Below are 25636 nucleotides of genomic sequence, written 5' to 3'. Positions count from 1 at the left end.
CCTAAGACTTCAGTAAAGCAGTGATTATTCAATACCTCGGTAGATGACCAAGATGCCTAGCAAAGCATTACAGGGCCTGGCAGTCAACAGGTATTCAATGAATAGCTGTCACATCAACAGCTAGAGGGGAGACCGCACCAAATTGTGTCTATCTGTGACGAACAGATGAAACAGCTCTCGGACTTTTTTAAGGCAGCTACATTTCTCAAAATGAATTCTTACACATTACTGGTATGTAAAATACACAAAAATGTCCTTGAGTAAAGCAGGAATAGATGGTCTGGATATTCACCTAACTTAACCTCTTTTCACTTCCATTGACAATATGCCCTTTGTATATATTAATATATAGAAATCCCTGAGACAACTCCATGCAACGCAAGAAAATGCTGGAAATCCTCTATGTTAGTCAGTCATAAGAGTGATAATAATTTGGGACATCTGAGTATGGCACGAAAGAACAGGTAACATTTGGTCTGAAGAGATCATACTGAAATCAAGTACCAGCCTATCTACACTTGATGATTAAACAGACACTCCATTGTCATGTTCTGCTAGCTGGGATCTTTCATTACTTCTTTCTCGGATTTATTTATGACCAAAAGCTTCCTATGATTATGACTCATATCATCAGATCACTTGGACATCACAATTGTATACAATGGAAATGGTATATTTACTAGAGTCAATTCCCTGTGGCTGTCTTGTTCCAGTCCCTGTTGCAGAACCTCCCCAGCCACCTGCATCTTGTAAGAAACTGGCCATGCCACATTATTCCACAGAGAAGCCGGAGAGAAAAAGAACTGCATAATGTCAGAAGGTTAAAATTAAATGTGAATGCCCAAATTTGGTATCTTAGCAGAAAGAAGTTTTGTGATCTAATCATGTTACTGATAGGACCAGTTACATGTATGACTAGGGAGGAAAGGATATGAATGTCCCTACAGTTGAAGAAAAACGAAAGAATGAATGAGTCCTTTTTAACAGTAGACTTGGCAATGTTGTTCCATTTTAATATAAATTATATATGAAAAATCCAGTCCAAATGGAGAGTAAAAACATAATCATTATTTTAAAATCCAGCCCAAGTAAGTAGTAAAAAACAGTAATCACTATAAGATTTTATTATGGCAATACCTGTGTACAAATAAGAAGAAATATGTAAAGAAAATCACAGGCTAATTCTTAGATAATTTATTCAAGGAGTAAGTTATGAAAATTCGTCAATAAGTAGAATAAATGGGGTAAGGCAAAGACAGCTTACCATAGATTCTATTTATGCAACTCCAGTTTTAATTTAGTTTGTATTGATGGACTCTTACTTCATGTGTTACAGTCATGTTAAACCTAGACACAACATGCATTGCATCTCGAGTTTTCATAGTACAAAGACATTTGGACGTGGCACAGACAGTTGCTCCTTTTGCTTCAAGTGATAAACGGTTTAGCTGTAAAAAGGATCTGAATAGATCTAACAAAAATCGGTGAGTGAATTTAGAAGAGAAACTACATGCATTAAAATTTTTATTTTACTCTCCTGATTCTTACACGGTATTTTGCCTTCAGGAGAAACCATGCTGATACTGTCCTTGGTGTTTTCAGGCCTTTGCAAATGAGGCTGAGACCTGGTTCCAGGATCGAGTATACTTCAAAGGAAACAGTACCACCTACAACACCTGCCATCAAAAAAGACAGGGGGCCAATTGAAAAACCTAGGTCAAAAGAGCATAACTTGGGCAAGATGCTGGTTAAATTCAATGAATAAAGCAGAAGAGTAAAGATTTCAAGAAGTCTCATTCAGAATTTAGGAGGTGACTCTGGAAAATCTTGTACAGATGTCAAGCTTGACTGGGATTATGCAGTGGATACAATTAGCAGAAACTACAGAAGAGGTATCGAAGCCCCAGAAGGTGCCTATAGAATAAAGCAGAATAATCAGGGGTAAAAAACAAAGAGAAAAAAACCTGGCCAAGTCAGCTAAAGGTGGCAGTAGAAAGGTGAGGAGAGATAAAGGAAAGAGCAACAAAGTAAAGGCCTAGTGCTGATCTCATGGCAACTGGCAACAACAGAGATCTGGGGGTGAACGGTCAGCTGGAAGAATGCAGGAGCCCAAAGAGCTGTGTGGATGAATCCCAGGTCTTGGATGGATAAAACTATAAGTCATATGAATGAGCAGGTGTGGGTCTGAAGCTAAGGATGTGTCTATCAGCTGACTCAGGTAAGAATGGCTCAGGTACTGTGCAAGACTAAGCTTGCAGGTAGGGGGCATCAGTGGACCTGATTGTGCCCAGTTAGGGAAAGCCAAAGGCACAGAAACAAAAAGAGGGTGAAGAGACAGCAGTAAATAGAATACAAAACTGTTACTGAATTATAATTTGTGTACTTGGTATAGACTACAAAATAAACCCAGAATATGAAAATGTGGATTTATCCAAAAGACAAAATTTTATTGTATTTATTTTTACCCAAAAAATCCCAAATAATATTAACAATAAATTTAAAACTGCATAAAGTACAAAATTATAAATATACTATTATTAAAGCAATGTAAGACTAGATACATAGGAAAAGACCATAAGGAAGTAAAACAGATTAGTACAGTTTCTGGGTTTACGAATTTTCATATTTTATCTCCAAAGTTCTATTGTATAATTATACATTACTTTTTAAATTTAAAAAATAAAAAGTATTGACAATAAAACCTGTAATAGTAAGCATGCCTATTACCTTTTGAATTATTTGATTTAAAGTAATTTCTACTTACAAAATATTTCTTGGGTAAAGAGCAAGGTATGCACATAGGTTTTTACATATTGAAGTCCTTGTAAAATCTCCTAAAGTTTGTAATCCCTACATCTAATTTATCCATAAACTAAGGAGATCATCTCAAGTTTTCTTTTTATAAAAATCCCTTTATTTTTAAATACGTAAGGAATATATGCTAACACTGCCTTTTCACAGTAGTAGGAAAAAGTTAAATCAAAGGAATCATGGTGGTGTGCATACAATGCAAATTATCTGGGAAACAGTGCCAGAGACTGGTTTTAAAGGGCAAAAATCATGTCATCTCCATATTTGTTTAAAACCCCATAATGCACAGATACACTATTTAATAACTGCATTCATTAATGTTTAAACTAGAACTGTGGTTAAGGTCATGTACTCCAAAGGCGAGCCACCTGGGTATACTATGGACTATGAAGGCAGACTACCCAGGTCTACCACGGATTCTAAGGGAAGATTGCCTACTTTGCCAACTACTAGCTATGCGATTTAGGGAAAGTTTGTTTGTTTGTTTGTTTGAGACAGAGTATTGTTCTGTCATCAGGCTGGAGTGCAGTGACACAATCTGGGCTCACTGCACCTCCGCCTCCTGAGTTCAAGCAATTCTCCTGCCTCAGTCTCCCAAGTAGCTAGGACCACAGGCGTGCACCACCACGCCTGGCTAATTTTTGTATTTTTATTAGAGATGGGGTTTTACCATATTGGCCAGGCTGGTCTCGAACTCCTGACCTCAGGTGATCTGCCCGCCTCAGCCTCCCAAAGTGCTGGGATTACAGGTGTGAGCCACTGCACCTAGCCAAGATTTGTTTTTTGTTTTTGTTTTTGGTCTTCTGTTTGTCTCTATTTCCTCATGTGATAAATGGGCCTATGAGAGTACTCCTCTTAGGGTGGTGTGAGATGTGTAAGGTGCTTAGACCACTGCTTGGTACCTTGTAGGCATGACATAAGCATTTTGAGACTATTTACCATTATTATTCAATTGTTTTGGCAATGAAATTCAAATTAAATGATGAATCAAATTTCAAAATGTTGCAATACCTGAGAATTGTTTTATTTGCCATTCTATAGTTTCTACTTTTACTATTTTTGTTTTTGTCATACAAAATGTTACTTATCAAAATCATTATTAGCAAATTCTTCTACACATGAACAGTATTTGACTTAATTACTCCAGATCTTTACACAATAACTATTTTCCAGAGCCACTGCAGTTAAGTAATTCCTATACCTTAGAATCTAATGAAAGAACATTCTGTCAGTCTTTTTTCCAAACACAGTGCAGTGTGCAATGATCCAATTTGGTTAAATTTTGGATTGCTGGCAATTGTAAGCTCATTTGGAAGTAATTTTTCTCCCTAGATCACTTGTGCTTGACTTGAGAAAAGAAAAAGTGAAATTATTATTATTGCCAAAATTATACAGACTGCCTTTGAAGTCCTGAACTGACTACAGTGTCCTGTATACACTAGTCACCCAATTCTAAGAATTCTAATAGATGATCTATTGATTCAGTTCAAATGATATTTTGATATGCTGCTTTGGTGCTACAATTAAATTTTTTGGAAAAATATATGATGTTTTAAAAAGACTTTGATTGGGTTCATAGTTCACTTTGTTAACGGTTTCTGTTCAAAATTAAGCAAGTTAGGCAAGGCTGGTCAGGTGCGGTGGCTCACGCCTGCAATCCCAGCACTTTGGTAGGCCGAGGCGGGTGGATCACGAGGTCAAGAGATCGAGACCATACAGGCCAACATGATGAAACACTATCTCTACTAAAAAATACAAACATTAGCCGGGTATGGTGGCACATGCCTGTAGTCCCAGCTACTCAGGAGGCTGAGGCTGGAGAACCACTTGAACCCAGGAGGCAGAGGTTGCAGTGAGCCAAGATCGCGCCACTGCACTCACGCTCTGGGTGATGGAGACTGTCTCAAAAATAAATAAAAAGTTAGGCAAGGCTAAGTAGAGTTCATTTCAAATTTTGATTCTTGGGTCAAGTTTTCTCAGTACATACTTGGCATATTCATTACCATTATGAACACAATTCTGACACTAAAGAGAATGCTCACTCTTAGGCTTTCAGTATTATTTACATGCTCATGGCTCCCACATCTGGATTTCAAACCTAGACTTCTCATCCAATCTTCAGATATTCAACTGTTGGAAACCTTCACTTGGATAGCCTACTGGCAGCTTAAATACAAAAGGCCCAAAACAGAATTCTTCATCTAATTCAATAAATATGCTCTTCTGCTGAATTTATTGTTGCAGCTGCAGGCACAACCATCTACCAAACCAGAAACCTGAGAGTCATTTCCTTGGACTCACTCTCCCTAAATTTCCATTAAGAACCTATTAATGAATCCTATGTACTTTACTTCCTAAATATTTCTCAAACATGTCCCTTCAACTTCACCCTTATTCATAACCTTTTACACAATGAAGCCTGGACTGCTGCAAAAAACACCTAACTAATCTTATTTCGAAGTCTATCTTCCCAACAAGTTTATCCCACATCTTGCTACAGAACCATACATCTAGAATGCAGATCTGGCCAGGTCACTCTCCTGTATAAAACCTAGTCCCTTAAGTTAAGTTTGCAAAATGTCAACCTGTGCTGGCCTCTACCTAGCTCTACAAGCTCATCTCCTGCCTCATCTATTTCACAACTGGAGCTTCAAGTATAATGAAATGTCTATGACTATGGTTCCCATATGGTATACACACCAGGTTGCCTTTTATCTCCATGCTACTGCTATCTAATTTGAATAGTATGCCACTATTCCATGCACGCTTCCCTCAAATCAACCCAACCACCAATTCGTCTGCATCATTTAAGAATCAGTTGTCATCACCCCTGCAAGAAGGCTTTCCAGGTCCCTCCACTGACATCCAAGTTGGATTACATATTCTCTTGGGTGTTCCCATATCTTTGTACTTACCCAACTAGTATACATAAACACTTATTATCCATTTTCAATTAATCTACAAAGGTATTGAAGGTAGAGCATTATCTTACTCACTCATCTTTGTAACCTCAATACCTGGCTCTTAACAATTAATATGTTGAGCAAATGAAAGCATGCACACACACATACACATATATACATACAATCTTTGGCAACTTAAGTTTGGTCACATTGTCATTTTATCAAATTTCAAAATAAAAATGAATATAAATTAATGCCAGTAAAATATACCTCACATTATTGTGATAGTATTTGCTTGACAGAATTGAAAACCCACGAATTTTCCATTATTTCCTGTCCTATTTATTCATGTTAAACTCAAACTGTTGATTTTGTCTTCTATTTCAATAATGATTCTAACATTCTTCAGACTCAACAAATGGGTTCCTAGATCCTGCATATCAGAACCAAATCCCCTGTCATTCTCTTCACTCTATAACCTTTGTTTCAGCCACACCAGACTCTCACCACTGCCCCAAGCACATGTGTCTGTGTCTCTTCCTCTGCATGAAATACCACTCCATCCTATTCTCTGGGGAAACTCATAGTACCAAAAAACTTCAGGCCTCCTGCCCTGGGTACCATGATTCATTTTTTCAAGTTTCTACTTTCATGAATCTTTGTATATTATCTCTGCTTAGCATTCCTTTTCTGTTAAAGTAGGTCTCCCATTCAATTCAGTATGCTCTCATTCCCTTTTCCATGCAAAATACCTGTGACACAGATGTTTGATAAGTATTAATTTATTATAGATTGATGCCTTTATATTCCTATTCCCATCCAATGGAACTATCAGAAGGGTTTGCCTTTAGCCACACACTCTTCTTCTTAAACAAATATTCCTTATGAAAACTCAATCATCCTCTTAGCTTCATGAAAAATCTTCAAACATAGATCTCCAGCTTTTACACATCACCCGAATACTAGTCTTCTATTTCCAGTGGCCAACCAGAAGTAACTACTTGGATGCTGTGTTATTACTTTAAACCCAGTGTACTAATTGATATGGTTTGGCTCCATGTCCCCACCCAAATCTCACCTTGAATTGTAAACCTCATAATCCCCACGTGTCAAGGGTGGGACCAGGTGGAGGTAACTGAATCATGGGGGTGATTCCCCCATGCTGTTCTCGTGGTAATGAGTGAGTCCAAGGAGATCTGATGGTTTTATGAGTATCTGGCATTTCCTCTGCTTGCACTTACTCCTTCCTGCAGCCCTGTGAAGAAGGTGACTGTTTCTCCTTTGCCTTCTGCCATAATTATAAGTTTCCTGAGGTCTCCCTAGCAATGTGGTACTGTGAGTCAATTAAATCGCTTTCCCTTCTAAATTACCCAGCCTTGGGGATTTCTTCATAGCAGTGTGAGAAAAGACTAATACACTAATATTGGACAAATTCATTTTCTTCCCTTTTCAACTTCACCCTCTACCATATGTTAGGGATAAGTCATGCAAATTTTTACTATAATAAAGATGCTACAGTTTGTCTTTTCTCCTACCCTCCAACCCTGGATTTTTATCAGCTCAGGCCACAAAGATTGAGTATCTTCTTAAAAAACTTTCCTGTCTTCAAATCCTTTCTAACATATTGCCTTCATGATAATTTTACCAAAACTCGCCACAACTAACTCAATCTGCCAAATCCTTAGGGAAACTACCTGGCTCTAAACAAAATGACAATGGAGAGTAATGTAGGTTAATCTAGCAAAACATTGGGTAATTCTAATCCTTCATATCTTCCAAATTAAGGCCTGTTTAATGGGTAGAACTCTGGGTTTCTTAAGACTTCAGTCTACTGCTTATTTCATCATCTAAACTGATGGAGTTACTTTCTGAGAAATGTCTTGGCCCTGCCAGCAGATCCTTCTGCAGCTCAAGGATGTAAGCCAGACTCTTTACTTTTATAAACCAACACCATCTTTGGCAACCAGAGAATTGGGAGCTATAGCATATGGATCTCCTTTCAGTCAACATAGAATACTGATACTTCAGATAAGTGTTAATGACCTGAAGATTATTTTCTCTAATATGTACTAAAATATTTATAGATGAAATGATAGAAGATTTGCTTCAAAATAATTTGGAGGGGGAATAAAATGGGACAAGGATACAGAAGAAATAAGATTGGTCATAGGTTGATAATTATTGAAGATAATCAGTACATAGAGATTATGATACTTCTATATATTTATGTTTGAAATTTTTACAATAAAAAGTTTAAATAAGTTTGAAATCAAGTACTATAAAAGGTTATTAGTATTTACCATGAATAATGGAGACTTGGCTGATTATTTTCTTTTTTTCTCTACATATCCTTTTTAGTTGTTGAAAATGAGCAAGAATTACTTTAAGAAAGTTATAAAATGTTAAATTATTTTTAAAAACTACCCTGTCTGTACATCTTAGGCTTCTTGCTAACTCATATGTGAAAGGAACATCTTAGTTATTCATTCCTTAGAATCACTGAAACTTCATCGTTAAGTGAAAAAACCATTAAGCTATGTACCTAACACTATTTTATTATCATTCTCAGAATTATTTTTATTAAAAAAAATTAGTCTCACTTTTTACTGAGGGATGATCCATCAGCCAACACAATGTAAAACTTATTTTTTTTAAATAAATGCTATAAAAATCCATTAGGTTCAATGTCCCTTACAATAAAGATATACCTAGCAGTTTCCTCTTAGAACTTTAGTTTTCAATGTGAGCTACACATTAGAATCACCTGAGAGGTTTAGAAAATCCTAATGCCTAAGGCATACCCAAGACCATTTAATGGTCCAAGCATCAGTAGTTTTTAAAGCTCCCAAGAGATATCTATGTGCAGCCATGGTTGAGAGGCATTGTCTTAGAATTATATAAATTAGTGACAATTTGTTTATTTTCTACTATGGAAATTTTCAAGTATACACAAAAATTGACAGTATAATATATACAATTTCAGCATCTATCAATAGTTTTGCCAAAGTTGGTTCACCTATCTCTCCCACCTAATTTTTTTAAAAAATTTTTTGCTGTAATATTTTAAAGCAAATTTCAGATATCAGATCATTTCATCTTTCAGTACTTCGGTATCTAAATATTACTTCTTATGGATCACAGATTTAATTCATGTTTATTAGACAATGAGAGGCTTTGCTGAGCTTAGTTTTTTTTGTTGTTGTTGCTCAAATGGATTAAGTTTCCTTAAATTACAATTTCTAAAATATCTGTGTTCTTATACCTCTGTTATAACTTAAGATTTCTTATTTTGTTTTTGCTTCAATGGTCTTCAGTTATATTGTGTATGTACACTATAATGAAAAACAGATCTTTGACTGCATGGGTTTTAGATGTATCCTTATATTACTGTCCTCTCAAGATTATATACAATATCTACTCTGCCCATTACACTATATAAAATCCCTCAGCTCGACTTCATTAATAATGTGTATTTTTCCTTCTTATAAAAGTAATGTATTTTCATTATAGGATAATTCAGAAATACAGAAATAGAAAAGAAAAACATCACTTATAATTCTACAAATGATATGTAACAATTTGTTCATTTTGAATATCTCTTACCCCAGTTTTTTTCCTATACATGCAAACATATTTTATACAACTGAGATTGTACTACACACATTATTTTCATAATATAATTTTTACTTAACATTCTTGTAAGTAAATTTCCAAGTCTTTAAATTTTTACAAACATAATATTTAAGGGCTGTAGAATTAATATTCCACTATACAAATATACTATCATTTACAAAACTGGTACCTTATTATTGGCCAGTGGTGTTACTTTCCAATTACCATACATAATGCTTTATTAATAATTCTAATCATTCCTTTGTCAATAACTGTGAAGAGTCTGAGATTCTGCCCTACTTACAAGGAAGTTAGCCTGCCACGGTGTCCTGGATGCTGGCAGCAGACATAACATTTCAAGGTCAAAGACAAAGGACTTATTACTCAGAACACAGTAAGCAGCAAGAGCATCATTTTCATGTTAGTTTCCCTTGGTCTCCAAGGCCCACAGAGGTGATGTGGAGTGGCCCAGATGGATGATTCAAAGGGAGTGGGTTTGCATCATAGCTGAGGAACCATAAGCTCTAAGAAACTCAGATCTTTTATAAGTAGCTGCTAGCAAACTTGCCAAACCTTTACTCCAAAGGGAGATATTATCTTTAGTATACTGGATAGCAAATAAATGGGCTATCTGACTGGAAGGGAGATACTTCTCTATATTCCAACGCTGTTTGTTACACAAACCTCCTTGAATAAGTAGTCCAGAACAAAAAGGCATTTTATGTCTCTCTGCTTGCGAGACATACAGATTCAAGAGACCTATGGATAACTATCTCCCTACATTCTTTAGAACAAATACATACAGTGTGATTACTGAGATTCTTGATACAATATGGTACCAAATTATTTCCTAGAAAGACTGAACTACTTTATATTCACATTGATAATATATGAATGCTTCTATCTCCCTTTCAAAAGTTTCCATGATTTCAACTTTCCTTAACTTCATCTGTCCCACTGTCCTCCCAAAATATAGCACAATAACTAGAGGAAGAACAACACAGTGATAAGAGACTGAGGCTGAAAGGGCTGAATTAAATAGCAGTACCACTGTTCACTAGCTGTGAGACCTGGAGGCAGTCACTCAACAAATTTCTATCTCAGTTTCTTCATCCTGAAAGTGAAGATAATCACCTTATTAATTAATAATCAAATGTGCTGATCTATGAAGAGAGCTTAGAACAGTGTCTGGCAAATAGTAAATGCTATGTAGCTATATGCTATTATTATCACGTCTGGCTGCTCCTCTATGTCCATCCCAATCCTACCCATACTTCAAAGCTAAGTCAGATACCACAGCTTCAATGAAGACAAACTTCTCCTGCTTTGAAATCCCAATTGTCTCTGGACCTTTTCATTACATACTGTGTAAAGAAGTCTGAACGGACCATGTGTCTTTTGTTTCTAATGCTTCACAACTTCCACCTCAATGACAGTACTAAAAGCCTTTCTAGCATTTACAAAAATTTTTTCTTTTTTTTTTTTTTTTGAGACGGAGTCTCGCTCTGTCGCCCAGGCTAAAGTGCAGTGGCCCGATCTCAGCTCACTGCAAGCTCCGCCTCCCGGGTTTACGCCATTCTCCTGCCTCAGCCTCCCGAGTAGCTGGGACTACAGGCGCCCGCCACCTCGCCCGGCTAGTTTTTTGTATTTTTTAGTAGAGACGGGGTTTCACCGGGTTAGCCAGGACGGTCTCGATGTCCTGACCTCGTGATCCGCCCGTCTCGGCCTCCCTACAAAAATTTTTAACTTCCTTGATCCTACTGGTGTCAAAATAATGCTGCCTAAATTCAAATTACTGTAAATGAAAATCTTTATATTTTAATTGTGTGAAAACCTGAAATGATTTTTTTAAGAAGTAAATCAATAACTTTCTGTGGGTTGATAAGCTGTCAATGAAACACTACTGGAAATTTCAATTTTTGGATGAAATATTTTTTAACAAAATGTTTACTGTAAAATTATACACCAAAAGAACAGAAACTATAGACTCTCAAACCCCTAGAGCAATAATGGAATTCACCATGATAAAGGTGGCACCAAACTGATCCAGGACTAAAATTAATAAAATAGAAGCCCAAATAATTTATGGAACAAAGCCATTAGACTGGAATAATAACCAGGTTACAAATACAGAAAACTCGGAATTTCCTAAAATACACACATGTACTTCAAAAAAATATCTTAATTGTAGTGGGCATTTTGAAAATCAGAAGTATAGTTATTTTTGACACAAAACGAAAATGATGTTGTAATTCTAAAAAATACACTTCACAATTTTATGTGTCCTCAGAGTTTTCAAAGTATTTTCATGACATAATATGAAATTAAATATTACAAAAATTTTATGATGTAAAAAGTATAGGTTTTCTTTGCTCCACTTGCAGATAAGGATATTGGAGTTGAGATCTACCATAGAAAAATAAAAATATTTTTGTGGCTAAAACATAGCAGTATTTAGATTTTTTAAAAGCATGTTAAATATTATTTTAAATAATTTAAATAGTTTAAATTGAATTTAAATAATTTGTTTGAATTATTAAGATTTAAACGACTTAAATATTTTAACATACAACTCTCAATTAAATATGAAACCTCAAATAACTATCTGGATAAAAGATCTCTTAAGGGTCAGGCATGGTGGTTCACACCTGTAATCTCAACACTTTGGGAGGCTGAAGTGGGCAGATCACTTGAGCCCAGGAGTTTGAGACCACCCGGCCAACATGGTGAAATCCCCTATCTACTAAAAATACAAAAAAATTAGCAGGGCATAGTGGCACACACCTGTTATCCCAGCTACCCAGGTGGCTGAGGCAAGACAATCACTTTAACCTGGGAGCCGTAGGTTGCAGTGAGGCAAGACTGTGCCACTGCACTCCAGCCTGGGTGACAGAACAAGACTCTGTCTTTAAAAAAAAAAAAAAAAAAGACTTCTTAAGAAGCTTAACTTAGGAAGCTCACTGCCCCTTTAGAAAATTATTTTACAGAGAAAAGCACAGTAGATAAAATTATTCAAAAATACTAAGATAAATATTTTCACTTGATTCTAATTGCTGCCACCTACTAGAGAGATGCACAAATATATGCATGCATCAGCCCAGGTTTTGACTAAATAGACACATACACATGCCTCACCGAAGATTATGACCTAAGAAGAATCACAGAATTCATGAAGGTAGTGGGGTTGGGGGGTGGGGGGGGTAACCCAATGCTACAAATGAAGACAAATGAAGTTTCTTGCTTCTTCTCAACTCTATCTTCTTGTTTTTTGTTTTTTTTTCTTCCTTCTTTCAGCCAAAAGCCTCATTTTACTCTTGTTTTTGAGTAGTATTTTTGCTAGGCACAGAATTCTAGGTGGATAGTTTTTTCCTTTCAGCGTTTTGAAGAAGTTTCTTCACTACCCCTTAAAATGTTTACTAAGAGAAATCGGTTGCTGTGCTTAACTCTGTTTTTCTGGTGAATGTTCTTTTCTTTTTTGAAAAAATCCAGCTGATTTTAAGATACTCTCCTCATCTCTGGTGTAAAAAAGAAACCCTAAGATGGCCCCATGGTTCCATCTCCTTGTATTCATGCCCTGTGTAATCCCTCCCTCTGAGTGTGGACAAGAACAGCTCCTTGCTTCTAAAATGTAGAATACAGAAAAGGTGACAAAATGTATGTGATTGCATTACATAAGATTGTATCACCTTGCCATGCAAGGAGATTCCCTTTGCTGGCTTTAAGGATGTAGGGAGACATATTGGAAAGGTTCATGTGGCAATGAAATGAGGGTGGCCTCTGGGCAACACCAAGCCAGAAACTAAAGCCTTTAGCCCAACAGCCCATAAAGAACTATATGCTACAAACAACCATGTGAGCTTGGGAGTAGATTTCTCCCCAACTGACCCTCAGTTAAGATCACAGCCCTGACATAATCATGATGTTTCTTCAGTAGGCTGGTGGGAACAGGTACTATTTCTGGCCTTTTGTGAGCAATGAGCATGATTTCCTTTGTTACAATTTGGATACGGTTTATTTGACTGCACTAAGTCTCACATTGAAATCTGATCCCCAATGTTAGATGGGGGTTCTGGTGAGAGGTGTTTGGATTGTGTGGCAAATCCTTCATGAATGGCACCAAGCCACTCACATGGGAGTAAAGGAGTTTTCACTCTTAGTTCTCACAAGAACTGGTTGTTGAAAGAGCCTGACACCTTCCTCCCCTCCTTCTCTTGCTCTTTTCTCAACATGCGATCTCCACAGTCCAGGTCACTTCACTTTTCACCATAAGTGGAAGGAACCCAAGTCCCTCAGCAGAAGCAGATGTTGGGGGAATACTTATACTGCCTTCAGAACCATGACCCAACAAATACATTTAACCACTGATATGCTTTGGCTGTGTCCCTACCCAAATCTCATCTTGAATTGTAGCTCCTATAATCCCCACATGTTGTGGGAGGGACCCAGTGGGAGGTAACTGAATCACTGGGGCAGGATTTTCCCATGCTAGTCTCATGACAGTGACTAAGTCTCATGAGATCTGATGGTTTTATAAAGGGCAGTTCCCCTACACACACACTCTTGCCTGGTGCTATGTAAGGCATGCCTTTACTCTTCCTCCTTCGCCTTCTGTCATGATTATGTGGCCTCCCCAACCATATGGAACTGTGAGTCCATTAAACCTCTTTTTCTTTATAAATTACCCAGTCTCAGGTATTTCTTCATAGCAGTATGAAAATGGACTAATACAACCACAGTAGTAAAACCAAAACCAGTGAGGGAATCAGAATAATAAAACACAACACAAAAGGTATTTGCTGTGACCATGTAGACATAATCCAACTGGGCAGGGGACCAGAAAGTAAAAGAAATTTTGGAGATACAGTAGACTCACCTATGGCATTAACCATATAATATAGGTGGGAGTCTTTGGATACAATTTAAAACTGAACAAATCAATCAAGAGAAGTATATGCATATTTAAAGAGCATACAGGTAAGAAAAAATATATGAAAGATAATGTAGATTAAAATAAGATGGCAGCAAAGGAACAAAGAACAAGAAAGTGAGAACACATTAATCTTACCACCCTGTTCATTAGGTAGAACTAACAGATACTACCTCAAGAAATAGAGAACCTAGGTTATAACTATAAAAGTAATCAATACGGGGAAAAAGTAAACCTTCCTAACATCAAAAGAACTATACTTAGACACACAAAAGTCTGCCCAAAAAATTTTTTTTACCTGCCTATCTCGGAGGAAGTAGAGAATCTAAAACAGCAGAGTTCCATAAGAGATTCAGAAAAGGTTACCACCCACAAAGGGAACCACCTTCACCACCACTATCCCTGCCCTCCAAATAAGGCACAAAACTTACATGGTATCACAAAGGAATTCTACCAAATGTTTAAAGGACAGATAAGTCCCTTCCTCCCTCCCTCTTTTATTTATTTATTTATTTACATATATATATAGAGAGAGAGAGACAGAGTCTCGCTCTGTCACCCATGTTGGAGTGCAGTGGCATGATCTCGGCTCACTGCAACCTCCACCTCCCGGGTTCAAGCAATTCTCCCGCCTCAGCCTCCCAAGTAGCTGGAATCACAAAGGCTCACCACCATGTTCGGCTAGTTTTTGCATTTTTAGTAGAGACGGGGTTTCACCATGTTGGCCAGGCTGGTCTTGAACTCCTGACCTCAAGTGATCCACCTGCCTCGGCCTCTGAAAGTGCTGAAATTACAGGTGTGAGCCACCATGCCCGGCCTAGATAAGTCCATTTCTACTTAAACTGCTATAGTGAAGTATGGGGTAATGAGAACTTCAATATTATTTTATTGTTATAAAGTAAGTATAACAAGACCAATACACAACAAGATAATCTCACTTATAATTAGATGCCAAAATCTTAAATAAATACTATCAAACAGAATCTAGCCAGGAAATGAAAACAGAGTAAGACATCATAAACAAGTTATCCTTTTCTCAAAAATACAATTACAGTTCATTATTAATAAAATAATTTGTAAGTTTCATCATTTTAATAGCTCTAAAGAGAAAAACAATCACATGATCATGAGAACGCATTTAACCAAATGTAACAACTACTCATGATTTTTTAAGTGAACAAAACTTTTATTCTTTTTAATTTTGTTTTGTTTTTGTTTATTTTTTGAGATGTAGTCTTGCTCTTTCACCCAGGCTGGAGGGCAGTGGTGCGATCTTGGCTCACTGCAATCTCCGCCTCCCATTCTCCTGCCTCAGCCTCCTGAGTGCTGGGATTACAGGCGTGCGCCACCATGCCCGGCTAATTTTTGTATTTTTAGTAGAGACAGGGTTTCACCATGTTGGTCAGGCTGGTCTCGAATTCCTGACCTCGTGATCTGCCCGCCTCGGCCTCTCAAAGTGCTGGGATTACAGCCGTGAGCCATTGTGCCTGGCCAAAATTTTTATTCTTAAAATATGAAGATGAACTTTTTTTTTACTCTAATAAAATATGTACAGTTCAACTCAAAAGCCAATATCATACTTGGGAAGAAACATTAAAGTCAGCAACAAGACAAAAAGTCTTATCACCACTATAATTCAGCACTGTACTGCAATTACTAGGCAACAAAATTAGGCAAGTGAAAAAAATCAAAGGTATAAAAACTGGAAAGAAATACGTAAAATTATCAATATTTTTAGATATTAGAAAGCTCAGTACCATCATCCAAAAAATCATTCATTATAGAATTTGGTAAGCTGATAATGCACAAAATTAATATGTTGCATATATGTATGTATGTCAGCATTTAGAGAAAGATTACATAAATAAGTTTTTTAAACGGACAAGGCCTATATGAAGAAAATGTTAAAGTACTATCAAAGGAATCACAAAGATGACTTGACTAAATGGAAAGCTGTACCATCTCCTTGGACACTGTACTAGTCTGTTCTCACACTGCTATAAAGAAATACCCAAGACTGGGTAATTTACAAAGAAAAGTGGTTTAATTGGCTCACAGTTTCACAGGCTATACAGGAAGCATGGCTGGGGAGGCCTCAGGAAACTTACAATCATGGCGGAAGGTAAAGGGGAAGTAGGCACGTCTTACGTGGTCAGAGCGGGACAAAGAGAGAGAGTCGTGGGAGGTACCAGACACTTTTAAACAGCCAGATTTCATAAGAATTCTATCACAAGAACAGCACTAAAAGGGAAAATCCACCTCCATGATCCAATCACCTCCCACCAGACCTCACCTCCAACACTGGTGATTACAATTTCACATGAGATTTGGGCAAGGCATAAATCCAAACCATATCCAGACATGAAGAGACAACATGTGAAGACATCAATCCTCTTTATCTTGATCCCAATTAAAATAAATAAATAAATAAATAAATAGGTTGTTTTTATTTTAAACTAGACAAACTGATTCTAATTTTCATAGCCGAAGACTATGAAAAACAATAGCCAAGTAAACTCTGTGGGGTTAGGGGGTAGTCAATTGGAGATGAAGACTAACCCCACTAGACATTAAAGAATATTTTAAAAACTCAAAAATATAAAGTATAATACTAGTTCAAATATTAACATGCTTATACGAAGGCAAAGTCTAGAAACAGATACAAATCCATACGAGGAGCTGGCATGTGGTAAAGGTAGCTTCTCAAATCAGAGATGAACAACTCAACTGAGTTGTTGAGTCAACTTGGTAGACATCTGGAGGAAAAACAAACTGGGATCTAAGCTGGCATGCACCAGGGCAAATTTCAAATTATCCAAATGCTTCAATGTAAAAAACTTAACCAAAGAAGTACTAAAAGGATTAATATGCCCCAGAAAATCAGTTGCATATATGTCATAGTTTGCTATCCAATGCAAATAAGTGAGCCACAAATGTGAACAATATATGCAATTTTCAATTTTCTAGTAGCCAGTGAAATTTTCCAGTAGTCATTAAAAAATAAAACTGAAACAGGTAAGATTATAATTTTAACATTATCAACATAATATAAAAATTACATTTTACATTCCTTATTAGAAATAAATCTTTTAAATTTAGGATATATTTTTACAATTATAATACATCTAGTTCAGACTAGCCTCATTTCAAGTGCCCAGTAACCCCATACTAATTAGCACACTCCTAAGAAGTGCAGACTAAGCTCCACAAACGTAGGGAACAGGGCTATGTTGTTCACCACTGTTTACCCAGCGCTCGCACAGTTCCTGGATATATTTTCATGACAGCAAGGAGGAAAGAAGTGAGGAACGGATCCTATTTGAGAAACAAAGTAATTTCCTATATTAGAATCCTAGGGTTCAAGTCTTGACTCTAAAATTTCCTAGTGGGTAACTTGGGCAAATCACTTTTCTGAACCTGATCTGTAAAAGGAGATTCTTCATGCCTATCCACCATTTTGGGTTGCTATCAGGATCAAATGAGATGACACACACATAAGCAATCAGTGAGGCACTTTATAAATGTTACCTATCATTACTAATACAAAGAGCTCTGTCTCTGTGGTCACTATTTCGAGAGGATGCTATCTTTCTGTTTTGATTACTATAGTCCATCCACCCTTCACCTATGAAAATGCAGGTTGACACTATATCATGTTGGTCCATGCTCTATCCCTGGAAGACTGTTATTTTGATTTGTAAATTTGTGCTCAATACTTTATTCTCTATTTCAGCTGCCTCCCAATGGAAACCTCTCTCCTTTCACTTGACAAAGGGAGGCTTTCCCTAGGCATCTCATACTCTTGTATCCTGCTGGGCTCCATATGGCCTGCAGCACCTACCCTATACGATAATGCTATTCATCCCCTCAGGTAGGCCAGGAACCAGTTACAATGAAAGCCAGAAAAGCAACTCCAGGATGTTCCTCAGAGAGATTTAGAGAAAGTAAAAAGGGTTGGATACTAGAAATAATCAACTGAAGCCAGAAGAAGAGTCACCAAGGAGCTTCTTTTCAGCAAGCTGGATCCAGGCTTGTTGCATTTTTCAATGTTGACCTCCTTCATACCAAAAGGTTAACCTAGTCCCATTCTCATCTCTCCTGTTTCCTAATTTGTAATTTCTGATTCTCTGGTAAAAACGAGAGTTAGAGAAACTCGTTACTTTCCCAAAAAGCTTCTTTGATTATTTAAATCATTAAAGCTAGCATTTTGAGTATGTGAGTTAAAAAATAGGAATACTTACATTTAATCAAGTCTTTCAGATTACCCTCAACTAGAATTGAGTCCCTGAGCAAAAATAAAAACCTCCTTGATTGAGGTCACTTAGACAGCAAGAGTACCTGTGTAATTTCTGAGTGAAACAATTCTCTCACCTGCGGATGAAACAGGATATTCCTTTACTGACAGTACAGTAGAAGGAGCATAAACCTGGGTTTTTCTACTGCCTAACACTGAAAAGTGGCCAAACTTTGCACAAATAACTTAATCTCTCAGTATATTTCCATATGTTAATCGAATATAATTACGCTTTGCTTGCTCAATTGTTTTGACAATATTCACTGCCACTCCGTATGCAGGCTAGAACATTGAATGCCAGCCCTCCAAATATTTTCATGTTTAACCTTGATTTTCTAATGTGATTTAGATACATTTTTCCACACCGAGAGCATGACATAATTAAGCCCAATGTTCCTAAAAGCAGCTAATAGTAGAAACATGAACCATCCTTCTACCCTGTGCATTTATGAGCACAGAGGAAATTGGTTCTGAATATCTTCATGAGTTGGGAGTAGGATACCGGGCTCACCTCAAAGGTGAAGTAGTCCTGATGCAAAGAGAAAGGCCTAAGATACACTAGACAAGAGCTGCTTGCAAAACTCAAGAAGTATAGTTAGGTCACAGCTACTTAGTCTTCCCCATTTATTGAAAGGGCTAAATTTTAAAAACTAAGGGTCTCAGTGCTGTTTCTGCAACTTGCATACAGCTTTCCTGGATAAAACTCCTAAGAGGGACTTAGTACTTCAAGTTTCCTATGAAGAAGGTCTTTGTTTCTACCAAGTCCTTAAGAATAATTTTAAAGCAAAAAGAATAATGTCATATGGAATTTTGCAGTTTGTTGTTGTGAAGGTGTATCCCTATGTTTCTTTGGGAAAATAATTTATTTTACTGTTCTCATTCCCAGTGTTTGGCTAGAGGAGCATAAAGTAAGGAATATTACTCAGTAGATGCATTCTGATGAATATGAAAACAACAGTGGAACAAAGAGAAAAAACAGGTAATCTTTTTTTTTTTTTTTTTTTTTTTTTTTTGAGACGGAGTCTCACGCTGTTGCCCAGGCTGGAGTGCAGTGGCGCGATCTCGGCTCACTGCAAGCTCCGCCTCCTGGGTTCACGCCATTCTCCTGCCTCAGCCTCCTGAGTAGCTAGGACTACAGGCGCCTGCCACCGCGCCCGGCTAATTTTTTGTATTTTTAGTAGAGACGGGGTTTCACTGTGGTCTCGATCTCCTGACCTTGTGATCCGCCCGCCTCGGCCTCCCAAAGTGCTGGGATTACAGGCTTGAGCCACCGCGCCCGGCCCTAAAACAGGTAATCTTAAGGCCACAGATAAATGACCATATCCAAGTCAGAATTCCTTAAGGGAAGCCAAAAATGTACTGAAAGCTCGCTGTTTGTTTCACTTTTTCTTTACCTTTTTTTTCCCCTCTTCAGTATGCAATTTGATTGATAGTATTTTTTCCACATTGGTGACATTTTAAATGGAAACCAAGATTTTTTGGGGGTGGTTGTAATAGCTCGATGAAATCTTTCACATGTGCCAAAATGTTTCATTAATATAAGTCAGCCAAATAATCTTCTTGCTTTGTAAAAATATTTCTCCTTTAGAAAACGCTTTCTGAACTGTTAAAAAATTAGAGTATTCAGAGTTTAGCTACCAATATATGTATTATTTACTATTATTTACCAATATATGTAGTATTACTAACATTTTATCCCTATTTCCTCAAAGCAAACAGTAAAGATGGTATGTTTTTGATGAAGCTAAATAGGAAGTTCTCAAAATTTTTGTGTCAAGTAATTACAATTTTAAATCCAATAATTTTAGGTTTGATCAAGTTGATGTGTTTCACATTTCTAAAAAACGGCTTGTATCTTTGTTAAGGGCCAGGTAGCTGTTGCCTTTAAGTTTGTTATATTTAGGTCCGATTGGCCAATGATTAGTATGGAATCTCTTTTAATCTGTATATTGGTTTTCCTAGTTGAAGTGAGGAGGTAGTTCATGTATGAAGTGTTTGATCAGTTGTAGCAATAAATATGTATGATAAAGTAGAAAAATTGTCTTTCATTCAACAGAAAATTACACATTTACCATTAAAACAGAAAACTATAGTGATGTGCTGGAGGTGACAAATTGGGGAACCTTAACTAAATTAAAGGGAAATTTCCATAACAGATTCACTAGTAATGCTGATTTAATAACGATTTCCTGTCATGAGCTATATTTATCATATACCACCTCTCTGACATGACATTGTATTTAATGTTTTTGAGAGCCATGTTTTAATCAGATTAAACTCAAGGAAACAGATAGGTATCTGTGTTGCTCTTAGCTTTAGCTTCTGTTTCTTATTTAGTCACAAGACTATTATTGCTGGAATCTTTATAAACACATTTGCTGGGATTGCAACAGGAGTGCAGCTTATGTTGTGAAGTCAGAAAAATGTGTGCCAGTGGTTTTCATGATCTACGCACAGAGTGCATTACAGAATTATTTAATAAATTAAAGACAACTAATGCAAAATGTGTTCCTTTCCCCCACGGAATTAAGCATCTAAAAATATAATTTATTTTTAGATTCAAAAAATAGTTTCTTAGGAACTAAGTAACCAAGAAGAATGTTCAAAGAAAAGTTGGTACAATATTCATTATTCAAATGTATTTACATAAAACTAAAATCACTAATAAGCTCAATGTTCTTAAAACTAATTTAACTGGTAAGAAATAATAATTTTAATAACTTGGCCAGGCACGGTGTCTCACGCCTGTAATCTCAGCACTTTGGAATGCTGAGTTTGGTGAATCACTTTGAGCCCAGGAGTTCGAGACCAGCCTGGGCAACATGGTGAAACTTCACCTCTGCTAAAAATACAAAAATTAGCTGGGTGTGGTAGCGCAAGCCTGTAGTCTCAGCTACTTGGGAGGCTGAGGAAGGAGGATCAGTTGAGCCCAGGAGACAGAGGCTGCAGTGAGCTTAGATTATGCCACTGCACTCTAGCCTGGGCAACAGAGTAAGACCCTATTTCAAAAATAAACAAACAAATAAATAAATAAATAACTTATGTAACAGTTATGACATTACATTACTTAAAATGCAACATTCTAATAGCATTAGTAAACATATCAAGTTAAATACAAGAAGAGCTCTATGGGTCAAATATGCCCTCCTTCAAATTCAAACTCTGAAAAAAGTGCTCTGTGGCCCAAGATCTCCCATGGCAGACAAGCTAGTAACAATCCAAAAGTACCAAACTTAGCAATACATAAGGGTTAAGTCATACATTAAAATTCAGTAAGTGTTAAAAGTGGAAATTAGGAAATAAAAGAGAATTTAAAAAAATAAGTAAAAACTGGCCTTTAACATTCCAGTCCACAACACATGAAAAATGTTCTCAGACTTAAATTGACTACATAGTACATGCAACATGCAAAATCATTTTAGTGTAGCTATAATAATACATATTTTTTCATCCATATAAATTGTCTATCTTTTCTTAAAATAGATAATTATAAAACAATTTACTCAGTAAGTATCTGTGACTTAAAAGCTTCCTCTTTAAAATACCTTAAAAGTGGTTGGGCATGGTGGCTCAAGCCTGTAATTCCAGCACTTTGGGAGGCCAAGGTGGGTGGATTACCTGAAGTCAACAGTGCGAGACCAGCCTGGCCAACATGGTGAAACTCCATCTCTACTAAAAATACAAAAGAAATTAGCCAGTTGTGGTGGTGTACATCTGTAATTCCAGTTACTTGAGAGGCTAAGGCAGGAGAATCGCTTGAACCAGGGAGGCGGAGTTTGCAGTGAGCCAAGATTACACCACTGAACTCCAGTCTGGGCAACAGAGTGAGACTCTGTTTCAAAAAAAAAAAAAAAAAAAGGAATTCCTTAAAAGTGCTGCAGGGCATGCTTTATAGGCACTGATTAGTTAGCAGGCTGTAATCAAGTGAACCAGTACTAAAAACTATTGAGTAGCATCCACAGCAAGTTATCAGGTACATTTTTATTAAGTGTGTGTGTGTGTGTGTGTGTATACACACACATATATGTATATGTATATATATGTATATATGTATATATATGTGTGTATATATATGTATATACATATATATGTGTATATATACACACACACATATATATAATGAGAAAAGAGAATATTCTTCTATTGTCCATCATAAGAATAGGAAATATATGAAACTATTATCAAGCAATACTTTAAAAGATTTCTATAGAAGGTTTTCTTGTAAGCATTATAATGCAATATCTGAGTCTAAGAAGCCTAAGAAAAATTAGTCCCTCTTATTAGTGAGATTCATTTTAATATTTCTGAGTTTACATATAGTTTCGGCCTACACTCTTTTTGGTTAATATTGATAAAATATTTTATTAACAATTTAGAGGTTGGGTTTCAGGTGAGCAGAATAAATACACTATGTTTATAAGCAATAAGATATACTTTTAAATCAACTTTTAAAATTTCACTGGATCTTTCAACATTTGTTTGAAATCCTTACAAGATATTCATCTATTTGTGGCATCATATAGGTCTGTCTCCCCATCTGTCTATGTTTTTCATGAAGACTAGTATCTGGTACATGTTTTTTTCCTTCCCCACTTTAGTAGCTATTCATTGGCCCACTACTATGCCATTTCTGTAATACTTGTCCAACAGTTTTCGTCAATCATTTTTTAATAAAATATAAGCTTTCTTTTACAGGACAAGGGAACATGTAATCAATGTATTTAATTCTGACTAAATTTCATTCTATATAGCTAGAAATTTAATGTCATCAAAATCTATTATTGTCACAATAAATAATCACATTATAGTATAATACTAAAATCTACAGGGCTGAATTTTTTAAGAGCAATATATATATGGTTATTCATCTAGCCTTTTAGTCTTATCTTCCCAAAAGTAACTTTCTTACATTATGTGGCCAGATTTGTTAAGGAATTCACATCCTGCACGTGCGGACATCTTGAAGAATCCTTTTTTAACAGGATATCCTAACAACACCTCCCCACCCCCAACCAACTTGGTAGCCTGACTCTAGCACAGACTCATCTGGTTTGACTAAAATCATTGAACTACTTGGCAGTGGTTTCTTCATACGTGGCGCTTAGAGCTCATTGAAGCTCAAACAGTACAGGAAATGCAAATCATGCAAACCACCCTCATGATGGCTACGTACAGTGGCGTGATTGAGCGGCAATACGCACGGCTCGTGGGCTGACCACATGAAAGGAGACATTTAAAGACCAGATGAGCGAAAGCTGGGATAAGTTAGAGAGTATGTGTGAGCTTCAAAGCTGGGAGAATAGCATCCTTATTTAAAATAGGAGTTTTTTTATTATTTTTTTTTTTATTAATAACACCTGCCTAAGTTCTTTACACTGAAGGAAATACATGGAGGTAGAGCAAGTCAGACATGCACTATACTGAATATAAGCGGGCCAATCCTTCTTTTTTTAATAGCCAGATATTGCAGAATAGTGGAATACTTTCCACCTATTTCCTTCACAGATTTTCGACAAGTGTTAACAATTATGAGAAATACTTTCTTTTAGAGAACTTAAAACAAAGATAATCTAGCAAATGCTATATTATTTGCTCATAATTCCTTAAGTGTCAGTTTCATTGACACACGTTAATAAAATTAGTTCCTCCAACAAAACAATAAGGAGCTATAATGCTTAGGAATTCTTCAACAAACGGCTTAGAAGCAATATGGAATTTGCTATTAAAAGAATATTTGAACAAGGTTAATACAGTAATGAGAATGGAAAAATGGCTATAGGAAGTTTTTCTTTTCCTTTTTGGAAATGATTTTTTTAGATGCTTCTAATTTACTATCAACTACAGAAAATGTGACTACTAAGGGACTAAATATAATAAATTAACCAAAAAATCATTCAATTTTATGTTTCCTTAGAACTTAAAATTATTTTCCAAAGCCCTTTAAGTATCTGTTATTTTATTTGCATACAGGGATGAGGGCATCAGGAATTCTATTAAAGCACTGGCTCCCTTAACTCCATATACCTATATAGTTACAAGCTTAAATAAGTAAATGAAAAAATTAGAGTTTAAATAAAGGAGGGAAAAGTCTAATGCTCTAGATGAGGAATCAGAAAACCTAACCATAAATAGCCATATGATACTGGACTTACCACTCTGAAACTTAGCTTTTTCATCTGTAAAAAAGGTGCTTTTACCAAGCTCTTACCATCTTTCCTGATCACTTCTTAATTTGAAAGATCAAATGATATGGTATGTGAGAAAATTACGCAGTGCTATACAAACATAAAAAACATTGCACTATTTATGAGGTACTCACATTGTGCCAGCCACTATGTCAGGCTCCAAAAATATATTATCTCGTTTAGGTTAACTTCACCTTCACAATAATACTGTAAGGTAGGTATTATTAGTCCCATTTTAAGAGACAAGAAAACTGAAGCTCAGAAAAGTTAAGCAATTTTTCCAAAATCTTATAGCTACTAAATGGCAACATTGAGAGTAACTACATTAGACCATACAAAGATCTGTACTCATATGTTTCATAATTATCTGCTGGGGGTCTGCATAACTCTTCATTATAGTTATGATTTTAACAGCAACTCAATGCGACCCTCTAAGAAGTAGATTTCAGTAACGCAGAGGTTCTCTAACATTCCATTGGACGCACCAGATGGAAAGCTGAGGCACTTGTTATTTTGAATTGGCCCATATTAATTCATCAATGTCTACTTCTTTCTTAATTTATCCTAAATATAGGCAAAGACTACCATGTTTGACAACCAGAAAGAGTACTAATAACCATAATCTCCTTTGAAGTCTCCAGAGCTACTGCCTTGAAATTTTAAACAACGGTTGGTTAAGAATTTCTGACTAGATGCAACAGGACTTTCTGAGTTACAACTGTCTTCCTTTCCTAGCCAAGAAAGACAAATGGATGTACAGCCACTAGCAAGCAGGAGTTAGTTATTTGTTTTCTGTTTTGTTTTTAGATAGCTTGTAAAAGTCTGTACAAGAAAAGAAGTTAGATTATTTTTAAACAAAATAAAACAAAAATCAATGAGCAGATAATTGCTTAAATTTGTCAAA

General features: G+C 36.3%; 1 protein-coding gene and 1 long non-coding RNA gene across 18 annotated transcripts in view; one reads left to right on the top strand and one right to left on the bottom strand.

The window, feature by feature from the left end:
- Nucleotides 1–25636, bottom strand: part of GTDC1 (glycosyltransferase like domain containing 1) — a 388620-nt gene that overhangs the window by 214874 nt on the left and 148110 nt on the right. The window lies entirely within an intron of this gene.
- Nucleotides 1775–19953, top strand: LOC126932658 (uncharacterized). The gene is made up of 3 exons (XR_007718271.1): nucleotides 1775–2218; nucleotides 19434–19526; nucleotides 19839–19953. It is a non-coding gene; the product is annotated as an uncharacterized LOC126932658 (long non-coding RNA).

The sequence above is a fragment of the Macaca thibetana genome, chromosome 12, assembly GCF_024542745.1.
Source record: "Macaca thibetana thibetana isolate TM-01 chromosome 12, ASM2454274v1, whole genome shotgun sequence".
NCBI classification, from domain to species: Eukaryota; Metazoa; Chordata; class Mammalia; order Primates; family Cercopithecidae; genus Macaca; species Macaca thibetana.
The sequence above is the reverse complement of the archived record's forward strand: the minus strand, read 5'-3'. Positions and strand labels throughout refer to the sequence as shown.